Source organism: Kogia breviceps, chromosome 2 (assembly GCF_026419965.1).
Source record: "Kogia breviceps isolate mKogBre1 chromosome 2, mKogBre1 haplotype 1, whole genome shotgun sequence".
Taxonomy (NCBI): Eukaryota; Metazoa; Chordata; class Mammalia; order Artiodactyla; family Physeteridae; genus Kogia; species Kogia breviceps.
Genome location: NC_081311.1, coordinates 42,927,159 through 42,954,081, shown reverse-complemented (window position 1 = coordinate 42,954,081; position 26,923 = coordinate 42,927,159). Strand labels below are relative to the sequence as shown.

Sequence of the window (26,923 nt, the reverse complement as noted above, 5' to 3'; positions counted from 1 at the left end):
TTTATCATAATCTCCATATCATAGTCATCAATTTTAGATAATTATGAAGCATTTGACATATATTTGGTATCTTATGAAATCAATAGGTACATTCTAATAAATATTAGATTCTAGGAATAAACACTAGCTTATCAGGTCCTTCAATTTGTAGAATTGGATGGTGGAAAATATTTACCCTTTCTACATCTTTTTGATTATGCAGCCCCTAACAATGGATAAAAAGCTTTTAATGATAATTTTGTCTGGGAACCTAGAATCAAAATTCAACATCTTTTACTGACATTATGACATTTTAAAAAATCAAAAGAAATGTTCTGTGTCTTGACAATGTCAAATGTGATATTAGTGTGCTGTTCCACTATAATTTTACAAAATATTACCACTGGGGAAACTGGGTAAAGGGTGCACTGGATCTCTATATCATTTCTTATAACTGCCTGTGAATCCAAGTTATCTCAAAATAAAACTTTTAATTTAAAAGAAAAGAAACTTATGTAAACAACTGTACTAAAGTCCAAGTCCATCTATAAAAACTCAATCTGAAACTTGCAGTACAATTATTGAGGGACCATGAGTCTTAAAGAACAGCCTAGCAATTGATAGCAAAATTAATCGGAATCTAGTGTTCCTGGCCTCTCTCTTCCTTCTGCAAGTGTTTGATGGTGTGAATTAGGGAAACAAATGCTGTTTATAGAATAGAGACAGAAGAATTTCACAATTATTACAAGTTGGTTTACAGTTTGAATTTTTTTCTTTTAATTTTTAAGGAAAAAAGTTCTTCTCTTACTTTCCTGATCAGAAAGTGGTAAAAATTGATAGTGCTGATATCTTAAGTCTTTTTTTTTGAAAAGAAAAGTTTTAAAAGGAGGAAGATATGTAGCTGGAAAGAATTTAAGCTGAATAACTTTGATTTAACCTGGTCTCTGAGAAATAGTTACTCCTTTTACTTAGGTAATGGGCTTACATAGTAAAAGAAGAGGTGAGAATTTTAGAGTAACTACTTAAAAAAATCTCTGGTGAAGAAAGGATTGCACTTAATAAAAATATAGACAAGCGACCATAGAGTTACTCGAGTAGAAATGATAATTTTCTTATTTCCTTCTCAAAGATCACCATGACACACTATTTTTTGTTAATTTTCTTTTAAAAGTTAAGGTAGCTATTCTTGTCCATCTGTTATTATTATCTCTATAAGAGCATCCTCACAATTTAATGAATCCGTAGTCAATAAGACTGATAAAAGTGTATTTTGTTAAGATCTGGCTAATCAAATCAAAATATTTTTTAAATGTAAAAGCACTATTTTTCTCAACCCATAAATTTATTTGGTTTATAGAAGCACCAGAAGATTATCTTTAATGCAGTACTTTTACTTCAGTACTTTTAATAGTATGCAATTTAATTACATTTTACCTTGAGCTTTATACTTAGAGACTGAATATACACTGGCTTTGTGTCATTATGACTGCTACATGTCATATCTGTGGTTATTGCCAGGAGGCTGTTAAAATGGAGAGAATTTGTGATGATATGAACTCAACTTGAAGGCATTAAACACAAAGAAGAAAGAAATAGAGTTATTCTGAAAGAGAAAATAAGACTTTTAAAACAAGATAAGGGGATAAGTTCAGATTATGGACCCATTAAAGAGGAGTGGTTTAAGCCTCAGGGAAGTCTGTTTAGAGGAAAAAATTAATTACATTTTAACATGTTGATTTTGAGGTAACTGTATTATATACTCAGATTACTCAAGAGTGGAGGATATAGCACTAGCATGAAGAAAATAGGATAAACCTGCATAGGAGGTCATATAAGTACTGAATATCAAAATCAAGTATCAACAAGCAGAGGTGAGGGAAATGAAGAGAAAAAGAAAAGGCACCATCAAACTTCAGAAAGAGATTCAAAGTGTACAGTCATCAAAACCAAGAAGGACGTTTGCTTGAGATTGGGCATTAATGTCCAAGGCTATAGATAATTTAAGGACCTAAACAAATAAGAATGATTTTACATTTGTCTCAATGATACTCTGTAACTCTTAGTTGAGAACTAATCCATGTCTGTACAGTTGAGCCAGCAGTTGAGTTTCATAATTTCTAAGGATGTGGCTGATGAAGAAAAGTGAGAAACATCTGAAGTAATACTTGAAGTCGCATTTCCTATTATTATATAATAAAATAATAGGAAACCAAATATCATCTTCTATGAAAATCATGAATATTTCTAGAGTGTATTTTCTGTTACAGAAATGCTGTATTTTTCATCTGTGATAAATTACTATTATTAAGTGTAAGTTTTGCTTAAATCCATCATGCATGTATTTATAACATGAGCTAAAAAAATATTTCTTACCCTATGTCTTGTGCATGTGATTAAATTACTGCTAGAGCAGAGTGAATAACTGAAACCCAGTTAGTTCAGATATAGCACAAGTTTCTAGAACATTTTTAACTTACGTTGAATTGGATGTGAATGTGTAACGAAGGTGAAACGGAGGCTCTGAGGAAGCAAAAAAAGAGAAAGAGATGAGTTTTTCCACTTCTAAATTCCAGTAGTACTTCCCATTCATACTATATATTATTTTGTCATGCACCATGTTTGGCTGATATTGCTAGTTATGTTTCATGTGTATGTGTCTTATTTCTCCATCACAATAATAACCTAGTTGAAAACAAGGACTGTCATATACATCTTTGCTTTGAAAGCAAGCATAGTGAAGATTTAGAGCACAGATTTTTGAAGCAAGCCTTTCTGGGCTCATATATCATGGTTTCATCACTTTCTAGCTTTGCAATTTAATGGAAGTTTTATTCTGTCAATGCCTCAGTTTTTTTATCTGTAAAAATTGATAATACTAGTTCATCCCCATAGCATTATTTTCAATAGTTTGGTACATGGTAAGGGTCACATAAATGTTATTTATCACCATACCTAGCATATTCTTGGTTCGTGAGAAAAGAATGATGAAGAGAAAAGATCAGTTATTAAAAATGAGATATTGTAATGTCATGATTTATTAAGGAACAAAGAATTAGGACAGTGAATCATGATAGCAGGCAGTATAACATCATAGTTAAGATCACTGCTCTGCAAATATAAGACCTTGGCCAAGATGCTAAGATTCTTAACTCCTCTAAACTTCATTTTTGTCATCTGTAAAATGGTAAGAATGACAGTACCAATACATAAATTAGTGTATTTGTATCTATATGTGCATGTGTTTATCTTAGCACAGTGTCTGGCACACTGTAATCATATATGCAGCACATATTATCTAGAATTCACATTATTTAGTTAATAATTTTTCAACACTGGGATTATTGGCTTATAGTATTATCATCATTTAGAAAAGCCCATAGTTTACCTAAGTTGCAATGCGACTTTCAATAAGTTTATATTAGCCTCAAGGACATATACAATGATTGAAAGGAAAAACTATGAAAACAAGCTGTTTGAATTTCAATGTATACTAACAACTTTTAAAGATTATTTCATGAGCATGCAAGAGAAAAATCTAAAGTACTTAATGACTGAGAAATTTATGGAACATATATAAGTGGAAAAACATCATCCTTCATAGATTAATCACATTATCTCCGTGCATGGGAATTTAATTTATTGAATTATTAATTTAGATTTAAATTAAGCCATTTACATTTCTCTTTTTACATCTATGAAAAAAAATTATGAAGGTGAAACTGTTCCCTGAATAGAGGACACAGTGTCTCATTATATAAATGCTTTGTAAAGTACATTTATTTTAAGAAAATGTAAAAATGTATCTACTAATGAGAATTACATCTCATAACTTATTTAACTTTAACATAATTGTCTATAGATTTTCTAAACAAGTATAACTTAGACATAAGAATTTTGGCAGTGATTCTAAAAAGTATTTGTGAAACATGGTGGTTTCAAATCTAAGTAAAATGAAAGTAAATGAGCATATTGTGTTATAGTTTCATATAAAAATTGTTTTTCTAGAGTCTGTATTCTCTTCTTTTATTAGTGCTTACTATAAGTGAATATCTCCAATATTAATATAAGGCACTCAGAATTTCTAACCTAACTGTGAGGGAAAGAAGTTCCTGTAAGACACGTTAAATTTACACACTACTCTCTACACAGGGCAGCATGCCCTGGTTGATGGCAATTTTCTTCACACAAGATAGCAACTAAATGTGTAAGAATTTATCCCAAATACGCTAAAGCAAAATTTACTTTATAAAAAAGTCTTGCAGTTTTCAAAGAAAGGTAGTTAGTTTGAGAATATGGAAGATTAAATCAATCTATGCAGGCATATTTTATCTGTTTTCTTATCTGTATTTTAATTCACACAGTACAATAAAAATATATGTATATAGATGTACATGAAACACATTATATACATATATGTGCATATACATATATAACAGATATGTGTGTGTGTGGGGGGAGAGGTTCTCTCATCTATGAAATGCAGAATTGATATTCTTTGCTTTTTACCAAGAAAAATGACGATTAAAAAAATAAGCAAGCAATACTTTAATATGCAGGCCAGGAAATTTTCGATATCAAGATTAATTATGTGCTATAGTGTGATTCCTTTGGGTTCATTTTTGAAACTCCCACATTTCAATATTAGAAACACTGGAAAGAAAACTTTATCCAAGTTGGGAAGGGTATTAAAGAGAGAACTGACCCAGAAAACAGCACACACTACTGTGAAACATTCAGAGTTACCTTCCCAGACATTTAATATCCATTCAGAGAGGAATCATTCCTTTGTACCTAAGTGAGTATGGGACATATTTTGTCCTCTAGGCCACTGTAGGTCCTTTTATTTTTTTCCCCGCCAAATGTCAATCTCTTTGTCTTATAAATAGTATCATAACACAGGGCAGCTGATGAAAGGTACTATGTACAACTCCCCAGTGGTTTTGGTTATTGAAAAGACACAGAAGGGGAGTTTCAAAAATCTAGTCCTGTCTCTGAAGGAATTGGTATTTAAACCTAGGTGTGCTGGCATGAACCAGCTAATGAAGTGAGGTGTTTGCTCTACTTTCTTTCTCATCTCTTTCTCAGATATCGAAATGAATATCCATGGGCCATTGCAATTAAGGAAAGAAAAACGTCCCTTTATCCTATTAAGATTTCTTTATACATGACAGTTGGATAGCAAAACATTTCTTTGAAGTAAGACGATAATTTAAAATAAAATCTATGTTTCTCAGTATCCCAAACATTTGAGATTTGTGGTGGTTCGCTGTCTTGTTCAAACACAGTATCATGCTGCGAGAGGCTGAGAACAAGAAAAAATGCAGTATCTGTCCCATGAAAATTGTTCAGGAAAGTTATGATGAAAGGGGCAGCCAGATGTTTAAGTTTGGCTTGAGAGCACTTTTCGTACATTTGCTGGGGCTTAAAGGAAATATAAGAAATGAACCTGCGTAAAAATAGGTACCGTTTATTGCGGGATTATGAGACAGTAATTAGCCACTTGATCTCATCTTTACTGTTGCAAACATCCCATAATGGTATGATCATTCTCATTTTAAAAGGAGTTAAACTAAACCTAAAAAAGATCAAATAACGTAAGTAAGCCATACCCCTAGTAAATGGGAGAGTAGAGATTTAAATCTAGATCTGATACCAAACTAGGTGCTCCTTTAGTCCAGTCATTTAGTTTCCTAATACTACATTCCTGAGATAACCAAGTGTAAATGTCACCTAAAATGATAAGGGAATGCTAGAAAGGTAAAAAGAAAAATATGTGTTAAGATACTTGGAACCTTACATTCATTAGAAATACCAAAGTAGACAATTAACTCAGGGAGATAGGTGATGTCTAAGTGAATAATATATGTATATATACCTGGAAAAGTGCTGATAGAAAAGTGGATAAAAAGTGAGACTGAGCATGCAAAAGTGCTTTTACCAAGATCTAACAGGATATGTCAAAAAAACAATTTAAACTATAATAAAGATGTAATGTTCCGTAGTGAAGGAAAATTACAATCTCTAAACTCTGAGATGTTTAATGTAAGATTGGATCAAAACAACAAAAATATATCAAAATTTATGTTATGTTCACCTGTTAATTACTATAAATCTGGCTGAAAATGTGAAACTATATTATTTTAATTAAAAAAAACCCTGTATATTCTTTGCTGGAGAAGGGATATTGTACAAGACATCTGTCAAAACAGGTTTATCAAATGTTATATTAAATGCAGCAGAGTACATCTGATCTTCATTTCTATTAGTGTCAAAAACTGATACAGTTTAGTTTGATTTTGTGAGTCAACTGTTTTATAAAGAGTAATGACTATTATATCTACCATATCAAATCTTATGCTTTCAGCACTAAAAAAGTTTCATCAAGCATTTTATCAGTCTCACTGATGGATGATAAATTATTTTTTGCTTAGATTTTCTGAATTGTGTCTAAGTATGCAGGAATTTTCTACCATCTCTACAACATTGTGTAATATTTTATTGGTGTGCAGATGATATCTTAAACATCAATATATGATATATAGTTTACAGCACATTTGGCCAATTATTAAATTATTAAAGTTAATCTTCATCTGACTAGTTGCTACTCACTTTTGTCTTAATATAATTGGAAATTGATTTCTAAAGGTTTTAGGTGACACTTATTTTGATCTATAGGTATAACCTCTTGCCCTTAGATATGCCAGGTACTGTGGAAACTGCTTTACATAATTTTTTATTGAATTATGACAAAAAAGACTGATGTGCTTAATCTCAGCAAATAACTCATACATTTGGAAAGCAATGGGTAAAATTATTCCTTTCATAACTAGCTAATTTGGTCAAAATCTGTAATCTCTCATGAGGTGGACAGTATTGATATGCCTCTGTTGCTTCCATGACCATTATTTAATTCATTCACCTCCAGCAGGAGAGATTTCCAGAACAATAAAATTATTTTTGTAGATAATTATTTGATAAATTTACTACTGGTAAGCAATATAGTGTTTTGCTAATCATAAGAGACATGTTTAAAAGACCATTCTTTAAGCTACCTACCAACTATCATGGTATGGCCATTAATGTTGGAAGCAGTAGTTGTCTCAGCTGTTTGTTCTATTAGTGCTATCAGATCAATATCCAAACTACAATAATCTCTTGACAGGAGAATGCCTATATAGAACAATAACATGAGAGCCTTCTTTGATATAAATAATCATTTTTCTCTTAAGGTTTTTTCTTTTTTAAGTTGTTTATGATGAAATGTTCATCATATATCTCTTGTAATTCTTTCTAAGATATTGGCCAACAGTATTATACTGTAACAATACAGAGAAAATAGAGGTATTGAAATAGTTAGAAATGAGACTTTTTAATGTAAGAAAAGAGTATATATAGCAAAGGGTATTGAGTTTTTTTTTTAAAGTGGAAATATCAGCATTAAAGGAATTTAACTTTGTTAAAAACAGATACCATAAAGCTTTGGTAAATTGTTTCATGGTGAATAATATAACTGGGGAAATGATTATTTTAGATTAGCTGTGTAAAATGGGAAAATGGTTATAGGCTACTTAAGCACATTCACAAAAATAGTTCTTTAGCTCCAGCAGAGATGCACTAAGGGTCTTTAAAATGACAAAATAAGTTTAAAGTGAATATGATTGTGTTATTTTCTATGTTTTCAACAAAATACATTTGCCACTCTTAAGCTGTTATTTTGAAATGTGGTGTCAGAGAAACTGCTGCTTAAATTGGAAATATATTAAAGAATAGTAATTAAGAAAGATAACTTTTTATAACAGTTAATGTTTTCTAAATCACTTGCTATAGCAGCTTTCTTTTTTTCTTCTTAACAAAAAGTATGAGGAAATAACAGAAACTATGAGAAGAGTTTAACTCTGAAGGGAGAATAAAAATCTACTGTAAACTGAACACTATCAAAAAGTGTGCATTATGGGTTTTCCATCCTCAGAGAAACCAGTACGTAGTAGTTCAGTCTATACTTTTATGACTGATCCTTGATTATTTTCCTTTCCTCATACACCAAACCATCAGCAGACTATGCTGATGTTACTTTCAAATTACATCCCAAATCCAGGCAATTTTTGACTGGACCTATCACCACCTGATGCCTGGACTACTGCCATTGCATCTTTTTTTTAAAAAAAAATATTTATTTTTTATACAGCAGGCTCTTATTAGTTATCTATTTCATATGTATTCGTGTATAGATGTCAATCTCCCAGTTCATCGCACCCCCACCCCCACCCCCCGCTTCCCCCCTTGGTGTCCATACGTTTGTCCTCGACATCTGTTTCTCTATTTCTGCCTTGCAAACCGGTTCATCTGTACCATTTTTCAAGATTCCACATATATGCGTTAGTATACGATATTTGTTTTTCTCTTTCTGACTTACTTTACTCTGTATGACAGTCTCTAGGTCCATCCACATCTCTACAAATGACCCACTTTCGTTCCTTTTTATGGCTCAGTAATATTCCACTGTATATATGTACCACATCTTCTTTATCCATTTGTCTGTTGATGGGCATTTAGGTTGCTTCCATGACCTGGCTATTGTAAATAATGCTGCAATGAACATTGGGGTGCATGTGTCTTTTTGAATTATGGTTTTCTCAGGGTATATGCCCAGTAGTGGGATTGCTGGGTCATATGGTAATTCTATTTTTAGTTTTTTAAGGAACCTCCATACTGTTCTCAATAGTAGCTGTATCAATTGACATTCCCACCAGAAGAGCAAGAGGCTTCCCTTTTCTCCACACCCTCTCTAGCATTTGCTGTTTATAGATTTTTTCTGATGATGCCCATTCTAACAGATGTGAGGTGATATCTCATTGTAGTTTTGATTTGCATTTCTCTAATCATTAGTGATGTTGAGTTCCATCACATCTTCTGCTCTTACCCACCTGCAAAATATGTTCACCATAGCCCTCAGAGTGATCTTTATAAAATATAAATCACAGTATGTGACTCTTCAGCTCTCAAATCCTAATGGCTTTCAATCTGGAGTTGACATTTTTTCCTCTGGAAAAGGACAGAAAATAAATATTTTTGGTCTCCTGCTCCACGTATAGTCTCTGCTACATGTTCTCCTTTTTTCTGATGTTTTATTAACAAACATTTAATAATGTAAACCCAAAAAATATATTATTGGCTTCATAGGCCATGTAAAGCTGTCTGGCCCAAGCACTATAGTTTACATGCCCTTAAACCTAATTCTGGACAATGATTAAGAAGCCTTGTGTGGTCCCAACCAATGTGGCAGCTGCTCTGACATCATCACCTATTTTGTTCCCCATCCTTTTCTGCCTTCAAGCTACATCACCCTTTTATTCTTCCTTGATCAAACAAAACGTATACTTCAATAAGGCCGTTGCACTTGATGTTCCTTCTGACCGTAGCATTTGACTGCCAGATATTCACCTGACTGATACTTTCACATCTTTCAAGTTTATGTTCAAATATAACTCCAAAGAATGGCCTAGCTTATATATTCATATCTGAAACAGTACCCCCGTTATTATTTATTAACTTGCCCTGATCTGTTTTTCTTCAAAGCTTTTAATGACATAAATATGCTTATTACTCTATCTCCTGTTTGTCACAACTCAAAGAGATTTTAAGTCTTCTGTGTGTATGGTCTTTGACTATCATGTTCATCACTTATTAAATATAGAAAGTGGCAAAATAGATTCTCAGTAAATATCAAATATAGGAAAAGTACATTTATCCACCTATTAATTCATGCTGAAGGTGAGTATAATTTATTTTTTATAACCTTAATGCTGATATAATTTTAATGACTCCATACCAAAATGTAGGATTGCTTAACTTAACTATCACAAACTGAGTTCTGAGGCATACATAAAAGAACTCCTAACGACTCTAATTTAGTGGTGAAGTACTATGCCATCAGCAACTTAATTGTAAATTATTCAGGAAAAAAGGAATTTATTTAAAAGTATATAAAAGAAGAGAAAATATGTGGCAAAATTTTAAAAATTCATAATTCTTGGTGAAAATACACGGGCATGTATGGTATGAGTCTCTTCTGTGCCTTTAATTGTTTTTCAGAATAAATTCAGGGAAACAAGTACTGGCATCTGTGGCTCCAGAATACATTTTTCGTGGGTTACATCAGCTGCCTATTCAGCCAACTGATTAAGTTAAAGTGAACCCATAATATATTATCCATACTAGCATACTTCTGAGAGTGAAAGATAGTAGAAAAATGATTATTTATGTGTAGCAATCATTTATTTATCACAGTGTTAGATTTATGAAATAAACTTTTAGAATTTTTGAATAAAACTCTGCCTAAAAAATGAACATGCATTCACGTATGTGGAGCAAAAAAAGAAATTATTTTGTTTATCTAAATATAAAAACATAACAGAAGAATTATTCTTGGTACATTTTCATGTACTTTAATCCATCCCTTAGCCCTTTCTCTAAAATCATGTTTATGGTATTTTTCTAAGAACATTATTTTTTTGACATTGTTTCATAATTTTTCATTTATTTACTAGAATAGCCTTCAATCTCCTCTTAAGTTGTATTTCATAATTAACAAATATAAAATTGTTGATATCTTTGACTCTTCTCTGTAGACTATTAATTTGTAATTGAGATATTCTTTCCCTACAAATTCCAAGGTAAGCCAGAAACAAAGTCCACTAAATGAAGGATAAGCTCAGTATAAGTTTTTTATATTGAAATGTGGTAATATTTCAATCCAAATAATTTCACAGGCACTGTCCTTTTTTCCTTTATATAGAGTACTTCTTTATGAAAATAGTTTTATGTAACAAAATTCAATATATATTACCTCTGTATGTGAGTCTTTTGAATTTTTTGACAAATTTAGATGCTGGAAAAAAATTAGAACACTTGTCACGCTTTTTTATTCAGGTACTGAAAATATTTTATCCACTCAAAAACTGGGAGTTCCATCAAAAGATTTTTTTCTATAAGGTATTCTAAAGAGTATTTATAGAATTTCAAAATAAAATTACTCTTTTACTTTTCATTTTTTATCTTGTTAAATCCCCCCCATAATTCTGTAGGGTCACATTTATATATCTTTTCCTTTACACAGTATTTATTCTTAAAAATTATAATTCACTAGAAGCTCCAAAAGTTGAATTTTTTAGTGTTGTTCTTTTTTTTTTTTTTTTTTTTTTTTCTGGCGTTACGCAGGCGTCTCACTGTTGTAGCCTCTCCCATTGTGGAGCATAGGCTCCGAACGCGCAGGCTCAGCGGCCATGGCTCACGGGCTCAGCCGCTCCTTGGCATGTGGGATCTTCCCGGACCGGGGCACGAACCCGTGTCCCCTGAATCGGCAGGCGGATTCTCACCCACTGCGCCACCAGGGAAGCCCAGGGGAGCCCTGGGGAGCCCTTTAGTGTTGTTCTTGCTGAATGATTCTATCGAGGATTCCAAGGGTATATTTTTTAAACAAAATGCAACCAGATTTTAGATGACTAGTTTATAGAAATAGTATTGTTTTAGGATACCTAAGTTGTTTTACAAAGTAGACCATCAAAGGTTCAAATATTTCTAACATCTGATTAATGAGGAGCTGCAGAAAGACAATGTGTGTACCACCTAGACATTTGTCTCAAAAATGTGTAGTCAATATCTCATTTGATCTGAACACGGTACCATGCTTCATGAATTATATGTAAATACACCTTATTGCATCTTATGCAGCTGCATGTGTTAAATCTTTGTTTTAGGGCATAATCTTATTAGTATAGCTATTCACTTCTGTAATTATTGCTACTGCTTCTTTAGCAATTTTATCTTCTACTTTGCATGCAGCCAATGATAAAATACAGTAAATGCCAACAAACACTGTATGCAAATGACATCAACTTTCTTGGGAAATGAACATTTACTTCCTTTTCATTACATATGTACTTTCGGGGGGGGTGGGCTGTTCATTGCAGAAAGGGTTTATGGCTAAAAATTAAATAAACACTAAAATACTAAATCAATAAATGAACATTCATTGTAGATTTACACCAAACCATAAATGACAAGTGTTGTGCAGTAAGAAGCCTTAGGTTACTTATATGCTCTATGGCAGGACCGTTGCATCTGTATTGCCTATGCTTATTTCACATCTACCAAAACTATAATTCTCTCATTTTCACACTAACCCCACATCCTACCAACTGTGCCTTGCGATTTCATGTATCTCACAGACTATGGCAGAACCCATGTCCCAACTGCCTAGTCAACTAAGTGGAGAGCCTTGGATAACAGCTTTGAATACTTCTCCCACTACATTCTTTATACCGGTGGAGGGCTGTATGTGAAATATTGGTTGGAGTTACCTTGTCTGGAAAGGACCAGGAAAAGAGAGATGTGTCTTATAGCTTATTAATTATTTATTTAACCATAGTTAAAGTGAGAACATAGTTCTTCACCCATTTGTGTTTTTGCATCTGGAAGTACAAAGTTGGGATCTATCAAAATGATCCTGACATGTTTTTATATATCTACTACTAGTAACATTTTGTGAAATAATGAGAAATCTGGGACAAAGGCTAAACAAAAGTGATGCAGGAAAAATAGGGGACTAGGACTGACCAGGACAAACAGAATGTGTGGTCTTCCCAGATATAATATAATTCACTAGATACCAAGAAGGTCTTAACCATTCATGTGATACTATAGATCACATTTTTCCAATTAGAAAAGAAAAATATAAATTTAGATTTTGCTATCATTACCTTTTTTTCCTGAAAGAGAGCAATGTAAAGGTTTGATTTTAGTATTAGTTTTTGAGTTTAACTTGTTTTCTTTAGCTAATTTATTAGATGTTCATAGCACTTTGTTTTAAAAACTACATGGTATACATGTTTCAGGGATATTTCTGTGACTTGTCTCAGATTTCTCATTTCATCGATGATAACTTAAAATGTGTATCAAGATTTGGAAATATCTACTACAATTCTTATCAATGTATAGTCTTAATCACAGTGTTATCGCTGCTCCTTAAAACATTTGACAATATTTCTTAAATGCAATGTTCATAATAAATGGTGTAATGCAAAATGTGTTATATTAAGAATGTGAAGAATTGGGTTTTAATACTAATTCTATAACTGAAAAGATTTTCACATTAGGTTATTTTTCTAAAAGCAGTTATAAAGATGCAATGTATAATATAATAACAATGACAATAATACAAGTTACAATAATGATACAAATACATACTACATCTATACCGCACAATGCATTTGGCCATCAGATGAGAATAAAAATAGGCAGGTATGAGGAAGGAGCCCGTATTTAGAACAATCAAAGGTAGCACCTGTACATTTCTCTCCGGCCAGGCTACGTAGTTTCTGCTCGGTTAGCTGCAAACCAAGTTTGCTTTGTTTTGAGAGTGGATGAATATTTAATACTTATATAAACATTACAAATGGTAGGTGTAAAGTGGAAGTGACCCCCTGTCACTGGGAATGGCAGAAGAGACTCGGGTCAGCAGGAGGCAGCTGCTGCAAACTCACACAAGGGAAGGCCAGGTGCTGTGGGAAGTGGTTCATCACATGGTCTCATTTCAAACTCAGGGCAGCCTTAAGAGGTAGGTGTCTTATTTCATCTTACACATGGGGAAATAGACCCAGAGAGATCAGCACAGCAAGGAGCTAACACAGAGGCTGAGGGACAGAGCTAGGATTCAAACGCAAGTCCTGCCATGTGCACTGACCCCTGGGGCCCAGCTCTGTTCGTGCTCACTGGGCCCTGCGATGGTGAGGCTCCCACACTCCCTGTCCTGGGTTGAGTATCAGAACCACATGGAGAGCTTGGGAATAGGCCCCAGCCCATGCCCAGGATGAAGGCAACCAAGTACAGCGAGTCACCCACCCCCAGAACAGGGGAGGACAATGGAGGCAGCAGGAAGAACAGATAGAAGGAGCTGAAAAGCCAGGTCAAGGGGTCTTTGAGTGACAAGTGCTGAGCTTCTCATTCCCACACCCACATGTGGCCTTCAGACATGCATTAGCCATCATCAGACAGTATGTTTTATTATTTATTTTTAACATCTTTATTGGAGTATAATTGATTTAAAATAGTGTTAGTTTCTGCTTAAAATAGAGTGAATCAGTTATACATATACGTATGTTCCCATATCTCTTCCCTGTTGCATCTCCCTCCCTCCCACCCTCCCTATCCCACCCCTCTAGGTGGTCACAAAGCACTGAGCTGATCTCCCTGTGCTATGCGGCTGCTTCCCACTAGCTATCTATTTTACGTTTGGTAGCTTATATATGTCCATGCCACTCTCTCACTTTATCACAGCTTCCCCTTCCCCTTCCTCATATCCTCAAGTCAATTCTCTAGTAGGTCTGTGTCTTTATTCCCATCTTGCCCCTAGGTTCTTCATGACAATTCTTTTTCCTTAGGTTCCATATATATGTTAGCATATGGTATTTGTTTTTCTCTTTCTGACTTACTTCACTCTGTATGACAGACTCTAGGTCCATCTACCTCACTACAAATGACTTGATTTCCTTTCTTTTTATGGCTGAGTAATACTCCAAAATTTACAAGCAGTGCATGCAGCTCAATATCAAAAAACAAACAACCCAATCCAAAAATAAACAGAAGACCTAAATAGACATTTCTCCAGAGAAGATATACAGATTGCCAACAAACACATGAAAGAATGCTCAACATCATTAATCATTAGAGAAATACAAATCAAAACTACAATGAGATATCATCTCACACTGGTCAGAATGGCCATCATCAAAAAATCTACAAACAATAAATGCTGGAGAGGGTGTGGAGAAAAGGGAACCCTCTTGTACTGTTGGTGGGAATGTAAACTGATACAGCCACTATGGAGAACAGTATGGAGGTTCCTTAAAAAAAACTAAAAGTAGAACTACCATATGACCCAGCAATCCCACTACTGGGCACATACCCTGAGAAAACCATAATTCAAAAAGAGTCATGTACCACCATGTTCACTGCAGCTCTATTTACAGTAGCCAGGACATGGAAGCAACCTAAGTGTCCACTGACAGATGAACGGATAAAGAAGATGTGGCACATATATACATCAGACAGTAATTTTTGACAATGACATAGGAGAACAGCCAGGCATATAGGCACCTTTCCCGAGCCTGCACAATGGCGGGGAGGGGCTGCTACTGGCAGGCCCTCCCTGGGGTGGTCGGGGAGAAGGCCTGCCCTGCAGACTTCAACTCCCTGCTCCCTCTTCTCCAGGAGCCCTCCGGGATTTCTACCCAGGGTTGAGTAGAATCTGCAGCTGTACTCCCATCACAGCACTGTCCTGTCACCTTGACCATCTCTCTCACTAGTCTATGATCTTCACAAATCATGAGGATACATCTTATGCCTCATTTGCAGTCCTAGTTCTAGGGCCCAACAAAACTTCCCTAACCAGGGCACTACCCAGAATCAGAGGAGCCAGTAAGTGGCAATGCTCCAGGACAGGTGCTCTGGTTGTCCTCACTGGTAGCTCATCTACCTGCTACAGGTGGGCCTGGATCTTGCCAACGGTCCTGCTCAGAAGAACCCTGGTGAGTATGAATGAGGTGAGCGGCTCACAAGCTGGGAAAAGGAAGAAACAGGGCTAGCTTTCATCGGCTCTGCAGCCACATCTGACGATCTCTCTGGAAGGAGCATGAAGCAAGGGCAATGCTTCCAAAACACCAGCTGGCCTCCTGAAGGGTCTGCTCTGAAAAGGGCACGTTTACAGGTGGGTCAAGATGCATTTTTCTTGAGAAAGAATTAATAACTTCTCCTATGTTGGACTCAGGCTGGGATCTGCTGGAAGCCTGGGGAGGCTGCCAGTTTGGGGAAGGGGAATTCTTCAGAACACATCTGCTTCCACTACTTAAATTTCAGCTGAGGAGACCAAAGAGACCAAGGAGAAGGGACAAGCCCAAAGTCTCAGCCAGTCGAAAGTACAGGCCAGGACTCCCCTGGTGGCGCAGTGGTTGAGAGTCCGCCTGCCGATGCGGGGGACGCGGGTTCGTGCCCCGGTCCGGGAGGATCCCACATGCCGCGGAGCGGCTGGGCCCGTGAGCCATGGCCACTGAGCCTGCGCGTCCGGAGCCTGTGCTCCGCAACGGGAGAGGCCACAACGGTGAGAGGCCCACGTACCGCAAAAAAAAAAAAAAAAAAAGTGCAGGCCAGCGCTGCTTACCCACCCTACCCCTACCCCAGCTGCCCGGTTTTCAGAGCAGCAGAGGGACTTGGATTCTGCCAGTGATGACACTGTTCTCCACTCTTGTTAGGGTGTCCACATCTAATACTACCCACAGGGAAAACTGCTGGAGAGTTAGGGATGCACTCACTCTCCCTAACCATTCCCACTTGACTTTGAAGGTTCCTCCCAGGAGAGGCCAGCTCTAAGCTGCCTGCTACTTCCGGGGAGGTCCTGGCATCCCAACCTTGGGCTGTGGCATCATCACCTCTGAGCCAGCAGTTAGGGGAACAGCTAAGCTGAGACAGGACAGGTCCAACCAGCCTAGTCTGGGCAGGGGCTGATTCCCAACTGTGCCAGGCTTTACCTGTCAGCTGGCTTCTGCCTGTATGAGTGGCCCTCTGGGTTTCTTGGTGGCGTCCTGAGCCTTCACGGATGTTCCTGCTTGACCTATTTTGCAACTGAGTCTGTGCACGCAGCAGTGCGGTGAGGGAGGATATCCTCTGGGATAGCAGTGGTCCCTGGAGTTCCTGGTTAAGGCTCAGCTTGGGTTTTCCATAGATGATGCAGCTTCCCCAGACCCGTGGCCGGCCCTTTGCTCAGGTGGCACGGTCAAAGGAGCCTGACCCCCAAGAAGTCCAGGTAGCTCCATGGTAGTTGCGGTGGCCGTGCAGTTGGGTGTTTGTACCGCAGGGACTCCGTCTTTGCCGTCACTAGCTGGTCCAGTTGTCTGTGTCTTCCAGTGGGTCCTGATGGCGCTTCTCCGGGAGCTTCTGCAGCTCCTCCTCCGCCGTTGCTTGGCCTCCTCCAGGGCTGCCGTCTTCCGCTCTCTCTTTGGCTTGGGGAAGCCTGGCAGGAGCACCCGCCACTCCTCCGCGTGGCTGCTGAGCATTTGACACTTGCTGCGCGGGGGTCCCGGCGTCACTGTCCTGCTGCTTCCGCGCTGGCCTGAGACCCTGCCCCATAGCACTCCTGGACGTGCCTCACAGCTGTGCTCCTGGCTCACTTTGCTTTTAAAGCCACAAAAAGTGAGATGCTTTTCAGTCTCTTTCTTGCTGTCTTGTCTGCTTTCTGACACACAGTCTTGCTACATGATTTCCTAACTTGACTGAACTCAATACATTTCTATAAACAAAAGTTAAAGCATTCTTTTCCTCCTAATAAAACCCCAGTTACCACCTGATTTCTCTCCCAAGACTTTCTGCTGCTATGTATTAAAATAGTAGTGGTAATGCTCTCCTTTAACATTTGCTTAGCGATGACTATTTATGAGGCACTGTTCTAGGTGATTTCCATATACTGATTCATTTAATTCTACAGCAATGTGCATTGTACAGCTTTACAGATCTGTTTATGGATGAGGAAAGTGAAGACAGAGAGGTTAAACGACCTGTCCAAGTTTACAACTATTCAGGGACAGAGCCAAGATTCATTCCAGGTAGTCCGATTCAAGAATCTGTGTAATTAAGCACTACATGTTGTGTACATGTGTAAGCATACGTGTATACGAGGGTGTGTGTGTATGTGTGTGTTTAGGTGGTAAGAGAATGTGTGTCTTTTAATGGTAGATACAGAGAAGGAGGACATAGGTAATTTTACATTCTAAGTCAGGTTTAATTTTTGTGTAGTCATTTTTATTCACTAGATATTGGTATAATTTTGTTTCCACATATGTAAAAATAAAATATCTCAAATGGCAGAGTTACTAACTTTCCTTAGAGCCTACATATGAAATAAGTATCCCCATGCCAGAAAAGTATTTGAACCTCATAATGGCAGAGATGACCTGTCTTTAACCAGATTTTTTTATGTGTTACATAAGACCCACTTGATCAGGCCAAAATTCTGCACCCTCCCCTCACGCAACAAAGAATTCTGAGGGAAGGACAATCCTTCCAAAGAAAGTGAGATGATAATAAATTTAAGTCCAGTGAGAGGTGAGGGGCAGATAGTACACATGTAATAATACTGTATTCCAAAAATTTTATTATGATGTCTAAAATTTGTAAATGATAGAATACTATTTAAATACCTATTTAATAAAAATTATTTTCTTTCATAAGAAAAAAGACTTAAAAAATATTTAGCTTCAAAAATTATATAAAATCATTTTTAAACTAATTTTCATGCAACCTGTCCTTAAATGGCTCTACAGGAAATATATAATAATTATAATGCCCTGTATATATTTACAGTACAAAATAACATTTGGATTCATGTAGGGTCCTTAAATTTTAGCCCTAGAAAATTTTTAAAATGATTGTACTCTCAGATAATTATTGTCAATAAATTTAAAATAGTCCTTAAACACTGACATATGGAAAAGGTTAACGATTAAGGTCCTGTTAACCAGGACTTATATGCAGACAAATTCACAGTCTGATATAACTATGATTCAAGGTCCCAATTTTGTCCTAATGCATAACTAAGGCCCACAATGCAGTGACATCATAAATAGAAAAGAATCATCAATTAGTATGTTTTAATAAGAGCATGCAAATTAAACACACAGGTTAAATGGAACTCGGGAAATTACTGTGGAAAACCCATTTGTTTAATGATTGTAAGATAGAGTCTAGTTAACTCAATATTGTCAGCTATTAATATCTTACATACACAAAATTAATATAAAATGCCACTTAGAAACTAATTACTAGAATAGAAAGCATGTTATTTTATGAATATGTTACCATTTTTGTTTTCTATCTTGTTTTTGTAAATACATTTTAGAAACCTCGTCTTATCAGGTTTCTCTGTTTCAAAGACTAGCTGCCAAGAAACTATGATATAAAACATTTTTGAAACCATTCTTTCAAAATGATTTTAAACTTTCAGTATTAAAAATAAAGGCAAACAATTATTTAAATGTGCTTACCAAAATCAGTAAATAAGAAAGCATAGAATTTGAGACTATTTTTTTTACAGCATGATTTTAACCTAATTCTCGTTGCCTGAACTGCTCTTTCTCTTAGATGTCTATCATCTTCACATACTTGAGGCCTCAGTTTAAATATCACTTCACCAGACTCCTCCGCCTTGACATATTATCTGAAGTAAGTCCCAACTGGAATCTCTATCTTAGGCCCTAGTACAATCTCTTACAAGCCAATTTCCTTCAAAGTTTATAAATGGTGTTTTCTCTATTTTTTTCTGACAGAGTGTGTTTCCCTCCACTAGATAAGTACTCAAGAATAGTTACACAATAATGTTCCATTAGCATCCAAGCAACGAAATATTCCCCGTGGGCTAATATAAATCTGGAACAGAATAATTTCCATATGAATGTTTACTGAAAACAAATTAAAATTTTTTTAAGTACCTGGAACGGGTAGAGAGGGGCCTCTTATCAATACTCTAAGACAGAGTGAGAAAAACTTGAATAATTTGCCCATTTGTTTATGATGTAATTAGTCTTATTTATCCACAGGGATTTTTGGTATTTTAGGGAAGTAAACCCTGGAACTGAAACATGAGTTGTACATATTTTTTGCAGCATGGCATTTAATTTACTTTCAAGATGTTTTACCCATGAAGCCAATTTTATAAATGTGCACCTAAATTTACAATCTGTTATTTTATGCATACTTTGTGCTTTCGTTGCTGTTGTTGTTGTTGTCATATGAGAAAAACATCTTCACATCCTATTTATGACAGGTAAATCTTACCAAGTTATTGCAGTCTATTAATTTCTGTGGGTGCAAACTCTGAACAATGCTTAGTTTATAGCAGGTACTTAATAAATCACTGCTGAATAGATGAACAAGTGAATGAATGCATGAATGAATGCAATTGCCTCTTAATTGTTCTCCCCCTTTATAATAAATTAGATTTTCTGCTAATAGCTTAATTTCCTGGTTCAGTACTGATCGATCTCTTATTGGAAGCAATCAAGTTAAAATCTCCCATCTCAAAGTTATAGGATCCAGGTTCTTGGGGCATTGCAGGTAGGCCTTTTTATGATCTGTCCCCCAAACTTTCTACAACCTGTACAGCTGGAGTGAAACCATATTATTTGAGAATTATTAACTAGGTCTCAAATTTTCCTGGCTTTGGTATTTATTGATTCTGATTTCTTCTTTCTTTACTGCTCTTGTGAATCTTACCATCTGCCAAAGTCGTGTCCAACGTCTCAGTGTTCTTTGAAGCCATCTCATGACTTCTTCCTGACTATTTCCCTCCCTGATTCTCTTCAGCGGTCAACAGTGTTCTGATTGTTTATCATTGTCTGCCTTAAATTATAAATATATGTGGGCAAGAGCCTACTGATCTCCTCAATTGGTAAACTCTCCAAGAACAGGGATTTGTGTCTCTGATTCTTTGTATCTTAGCTGAGCTTTAGATATTTGAAGCATTTTGATTGGCAATACCTAATTCAAATTGGTGGCACTTTTCATATTTAATAACAAACTAAAATGTACCCTCTAAAAATAACAATAAGCAAGGATCAATTTTAAAGTAGATTTAATGTCATTGTAGTCAAGAGTAGTTTCACAGTAATATTCCATTAGCAAAGATTTGAGAATACGATTCTACTTTTCTAACAAAGATCAAAATATTTCTCTGCAAAACTGGTTAAGGTTTCCATGATGAGTTAGCGAATTATAGTGCAAAGTGTGAAAGAAGCAAATTTTGAATGTAATAATTCATACTTTTGCACCCATCAACACCTTACATCAAAATCAATTTCAGATGTATGAAACAATTTGGTGTAAACTTTTCTAATATAAAAATAAATAGAAGTGAACATCAGATTTCTGTACTAAATAAGTTTTTAGTTTGAAAGAAGAAAATGAATGCAAATATTTTCAGTGTATAATCATTTAACATCTGTGTCAAATGCTATAAGATGAAGGTGTAGGGGAGACAAATTTTTGCATCTACCCTCCTAGGGTTATTCTCCTCGGCAAAACTTACATGCCTTTATAGTAGGTTGAACAAAGAGAGGCGTGTGTGGAAAAGTAACTAAACCATGTGGAGAGGCTAAAGGAAGATAAGAATTATTTTTTTTCAAATTGTACACTTCAATTTTTTCTGGGTTATTCAGTAGCTTTTCAGTTTTAAAAAATTCTATTTTATTTTATATTAGAGTATAGCTGATTTACAATGTTATGTTAGTTTCAGGTGTACAGCAAAGTGATTCAGTTATACATATATACATTCTTTTTCAGGTCCTTTTCCTATATAGGTTATTACAGAATATTTTGTAGAGTTCCCTATGCTATACAGTAGGTCCTTGTTATCTATTTTATATATAGTAGTGTGTATGTTAGTTCCAAACTCCTAATTTAGGAGATAAGAATTATTTTAACAAGGTCATCTTGTATAGAATTCTCTTGGTCTCAACTTCTCTCTCGTTGATAATAAGAATGTTACATTCTTATTATCTAGCTAGCTAAATCTAGGAAGGCTGGAAAACAATGGATGGCATGTAAGTTATCACAATTGTTTAAGATATTCATATATACAGTGTACTTCACCGATATCACTTTACTTACACATAGTCATACACATACTCAAACATATGATCTTTCTAACACAGAAGCAAACTTGATGCCTATATTGTCATCTTACCCCCATAACGTAAAATATTATAGTTCACTAAGGTCTTACTAGAGCTTTGCCAATTTAAATACAGAGATTCATTGGACCACTGGAGATAAAGAAAAACATTAAAAAGGTAGCTAGGAATTCGACAGTGTTTTTTTGTTGTTGTTGTTGTTGTTTGGGGCTTTTTTTTTGTTTGTGTTTTCTTTGCCAGTTATAAAGCATAATCAGTTATCTACAGGAATTCTTACTTTTCCCCAACATTTGTCAAAAGTAATTATATGGCTGTTTGTATGATAATGTATGAACTGGAATCTGAGTGAAAGTAAGCAGCTACTGGTCTCTGCAATATGTCTCAGCGGACTTTTGCTTAAGTTTGCATAAGATAAATCTTTTTTGTAGATCTTTGTGTTTAAAAGCCTTCTGGAACTGTGAACCTGTTTCCATCTTGCAAAGAACAATGCCTCTTTCTAATAAAAGCTCTCTCAAGCAAAGGCAATCTAAAAGAAAAATGTCTTAATAATATGTATGTTTAAATCCTACCTTTGTTTTAATATACATAAACTTGATTTCTCCTTCTTGCACCTTTGAATTTTTTCTTACATTCTAATGATACCATAAATATTCTATAAAATGTAATTTAAAAAATGGTGTGTTCTGTGTGAGCTCTCTAAGCAGGAAAAAGCAACGACAAGATGCACACTCTTGAACCATGCCAAAAATAATTTCATGGAGTTATTATAGCATGCTGAGTATTCAAAGGCCTTTTAGATTTCAAATTGGTATTGTACTGATTTATGATATCCAAATGCTCCAAAGTGGCCATTCATTGAACATCTTGTTATTCAAAATAGTCACTAAGCTTTCTGCAAAGTCATATACTAATCACTTTAGTCACAAACATAACCCTGTTCACTTAGCAGCTGTTTCTAGGATTTTATGCCTATCTTTGACTAAGTTAAAACTATAAAAACAAAATTTTAAACCATGCCTTCATTTGAACATATTTGTGTTCCTATTTTGAAAGGAAAAAGATCAGAATATTTTGATTAGATGTGTACTTAGGTTTAAAAATGACCTTGATAAATATAGTGACTAAGAATTTTTTTTAAGAATTTCTTTTCATAAAAAGTATTCTTTTTTGTCCATTCAACTTCTCTATTATATGCTGGTATTTTTTCTGAAATATAAATTTATTCTTCTGATTAACAATACCTATTTTATATTTCTTATGTCACTAAAAATACATTTTTCTAAGGGCTTTTAAGGAAAATAATTGCAATATTTTAGATTTTTTTGAGAATCTCTAGATTTTTAAGCAGATAAATGGTCATGAAATCCATTCCAAGACAACCAGGAAGAATTTATGTTATCTTCTCTAAAAGGTTTGATGTGTAGTATTCAAAATAGTTCTCCAATTTAAATGACCTTTATCACTTGGATTCAAGAAGGTCTTTTCTATTACTGAGAGATTCTTATTTTAACATTTTCTTTTTCTTTCTGGTTGAATCTACTGCAGATATGACAACTTTGTGACACAGATCACCACTACTCAGCCATTCCACATCCTGAACACAGCATCTTTCCCCAGATCAGTAATCAAATCCTCATTCACATAAAAATCCACTACCAAATGACTGCTATTAATTATTGAGTTGAAGCCAGTGTCCACTTCTGATTTAAAATTGCATGGTCTTGAATCACAGATCTGTAAGACATGTTAGAAGTCATCAGGTCCAACATACCGACTTTATAAATTAATAAGTTAGAGTATAGTTCAGCAAAGAACTTTGTCAAATGCCAAAAAGCATAGTGGGTTGACACCCTCCCTCCTTTTTTTAAACTATAGGCACCTCCATTGTATTACTCTGCTTTACTATTTCAATGGCTTAAAATATGTGGAGATTTTCTAAAGCTGGATGAAGTTGTTAGGGTGATGGTAAGAAAAGTGAAACAACAATGACATAATTTCATATTTTATCAATTTACACTTCTTTACTGCTTATACTGGATTCAAAATTCAAAGTGTCACCCTATTGTGAATGATGTTTTCAGAGACTGAAGTTCCTTTCTTGAAACACAAAGTCTTTTACCTTAATAAATCTCAAACCACTTCCTTTTCAGGTATTGTCAAGGTGGAGTGGTTACTTAGTTAGATCACACCATAAATCTATGTACATTTAATAGCATGGTTAAAGAGCTGAAATGCGGTTAAACTATCTTGTTGATTAAACACTGAATTACTACATCATAGAAGTCAATCATGAATAAGATTTTATAAAGCAAACAATTTTTGTAGCTAGTGATTCTAGCATTAGTTTGAGTTCATCAGATAACACATTTCCAAAGAGCTATGTGGAGTGGTGTGGGGTAAATAAATAGAATCTCTGCTTATGTTACTTATTCTAGCTAATATTGGGGCAGTTAGAAAAGCTTGGGTTTACTCCTGGTACTACACAGCACTCTAGAGGCGGTATTGTCGAAGTATCAATCTAGAAAATTAGGTTTTTTAAAAATTTAATAGTCAAAATAAATGAAATACCTCAGGAGTTGGTATTAACCTCAGATGTCACCTTTATCCTACCTCTCAATTTTTGTAAACATATAAACTGTTTATTGAAATCCTGCACTCTGGATATAAGTTCTGATTTCTAACTTCCCAAATCTAGGATTGATGATATGTGTTAAAAAAAAAAAAAAGTAAAATTTTAAGTCATTATTTGGTCTTTAAAAGTATAATGATAATGTATACGTACAGTCACATAAAATTAAGGTTTTTTACACATAATTTATATTGCTGAAATTGTACAAACTTCTGTTTCATTTGTCTTTCATTCCTTCAGTATTGAGGCATTAAATACTCTAAATATTAATTTACAAATCTTCTGCAGTTTCTTTTATATTTTATAACATGTAATCATTACTCAGAGATCATGGTGAGCAACTCTACTGTATTACCAAATAGACCCAAAGTACAGTGCATCGTGGTTTATTTAGAATGGAATTAATTGAGGGTTCAGCACTACTCAGATATGTAGAGAACCCCTAGAGAAAATCTAGCCATTTCTCTTCTTTGGAGCTATACTCAGAGCCCATGTACTTTCAGGAAGTCACTAGAATAATTGTCCTCTTATTATGATCAATGTTGATTAAATCAAATACAGTACCATATCCTTTTTTATAGTTGTTATTAAAGTCTGTGAAGAAATTATCTATGTCAGGAGTTTCCAAAATGTGTTCTATGAGGTCGTAGAGTTTTAAAAAAATGTCCTTGATGCTACCAAAGGGCCAGAGTGGGCCTGCGAGGTAGTGGTGTAAATTTTGAAGATCTTATCAAGCCCCATCCATAATTTGACTGTAAAGATTCAACTGATATGTTTTATATATTGATGTTAAGCTTACATTTTATTGTGAAAAAAATGAATATGCTGCTTAATTAAAAAAGATTAAAGCTGTCCTATTCAGTTTTTCCTTAATGTTAGATATTTCCTAGTCCCTAAAGAGCTATAAAAATTCACTTTTATGCTTTTCTTTTTATTTTGTTTATAAATCTTAATATATTCATGTAAACATACTATTTTCAAATTTTCAGTTGTGTGTTCTAAATTTTTATAAACAATTATCTCCTTTCTCATGATGTTATTTCCATTCTGCTATTTAATGTAGATCATTTTAGAAGTACTGTTTTAAGATATAATTTTTGTATATTTATCTCTACTTATTCAGTAGTTTACAAGTGAAGTTTAGTTTTGAGAAACAAAGGATTATTTTTGTTTTTCATAAATTAAGTGCATCTGTCAATCTCATATATTCTACAGAGCTTCAAGGGAACATGTTTAGGTGTTTGAAGCATACTATAGCTATTTCCATCTATATCTGTATGTATTTCCTGATATGTATATACTCAATGCAGCACTAACTAACAGAACTATAAGAATTATGAGTAATTAAGACAAAGTGTTCAATTTTGAGGAAGGTTAAAACCTAGTAGCAGTAATAACAATACCTAAATTGTCTTAGGATTTTTTATTACATTATCATAAAATTATCCATTTCTCCTTTGATAAAGCATAGGGACAAAATTTGTGAACCTAAGGAAATAATGGTATGGTATAACATTCTGAAGGCTAAAATTGCCATAGACTCAAAAGTAACCTTCAATCTATATAGTTGTCCTTAATTGTCTTGAATCTAACATATTATAAAACACCATATTTTTAAAGTATCATTGAAGGAGACTTTATACTGTGCTTCCTTGTTAACACTCTGGGCAAATAACATAAAAATTTGCAGGTGGTAGTGAAATTTTGTTTTCTAAGTAAAGAACAGTCATGGAGCATTTATGATGGTATGCATCCTGAGAGTTAAGTTTTCAATCAGAATATGTTGCTTCCATAACTTATAGTTATGATTGCAAGATTTGCTCTTCAGAATTTGCATAAAATCATTGTAAGCATAAGTATAATGTATAAGAAAATGAATTGCTTCTATGTTTTGCACCTGAACAAAGTGTTGCTTTTGATGTGGCATTGATGAATAACTCTGTTCTATAGGAAAATGGAAGCATTATTCACTACAAACAGTTGAAGTTGCCAGAACCACTGGTTGACAGAGGGACAAGACACAAGGGTGAGTAATGTTTATGTTTTTCTTAAAATTGTGTCCTTCATATAATATTTTTTTTCTCCTTTGGAGAAGAACAATACATAACATCTTTATTTTATGTTAAGTTCATTATGTATATATGGAGTTTAACTTCCAGACATTGCTCAACTTCTTTAAGCAGATATATGTAGGTCTGATTCATCTAAGCCAGAAAGAGAGAAAAGAGTTAATCGCAGAGTTTATAAAAGCCTTTCCCCAGAGAAATGAAACACCAGTATTTTCTCTTTTAATACATTTAAAACAAGCAAACCATCAGCCCAGTTTAGATTTATTATTCTTCACTGATTGTCTCATTCTCTTGGAGGACATTCTGGCAGTAAAGCAGTAGACACATTGCATCCATCATCATGTGTCATAGGGCCATCAGGTCGGTGGCTCTTTCTGAACTTTGCTGTTTCACAAAACCATAGCTGAGTATTATAGGCAGAAGTTTGACATTTTCAGGATGAAAATCAATTTTCTCTTATGTATTGGTGAAGTGAGACTTGTGCTTTGATTGCAGAAGAAATGGCTTTTAGAACT

General features: G+C 34.8%; 1 protein-coding gene across 3 annotated transcripts in view; it reads left to right on the top strand.

Moving 5' to 3' along the window:
• Window positions 1-26,923, top strand: part of PCDH15 (protocadherin related 15) — a 1,516,422-nt gene that overhangs the window by 359,193 nt on the left and 1,130,306 nt on the right. For all 3 annotated transcript variants that reach the window (XM_067025124.1, XM_067025121.1, XM_067025122.1), the window contains exon 3: window positions 26,290-26,365. The gene's annotated coding sequence lies outside the window, so the exon portion shown is untranslated. The remainder of the gene's footprint in view (window positions 1-26,289; window positions 26,366-26,923) is intronic.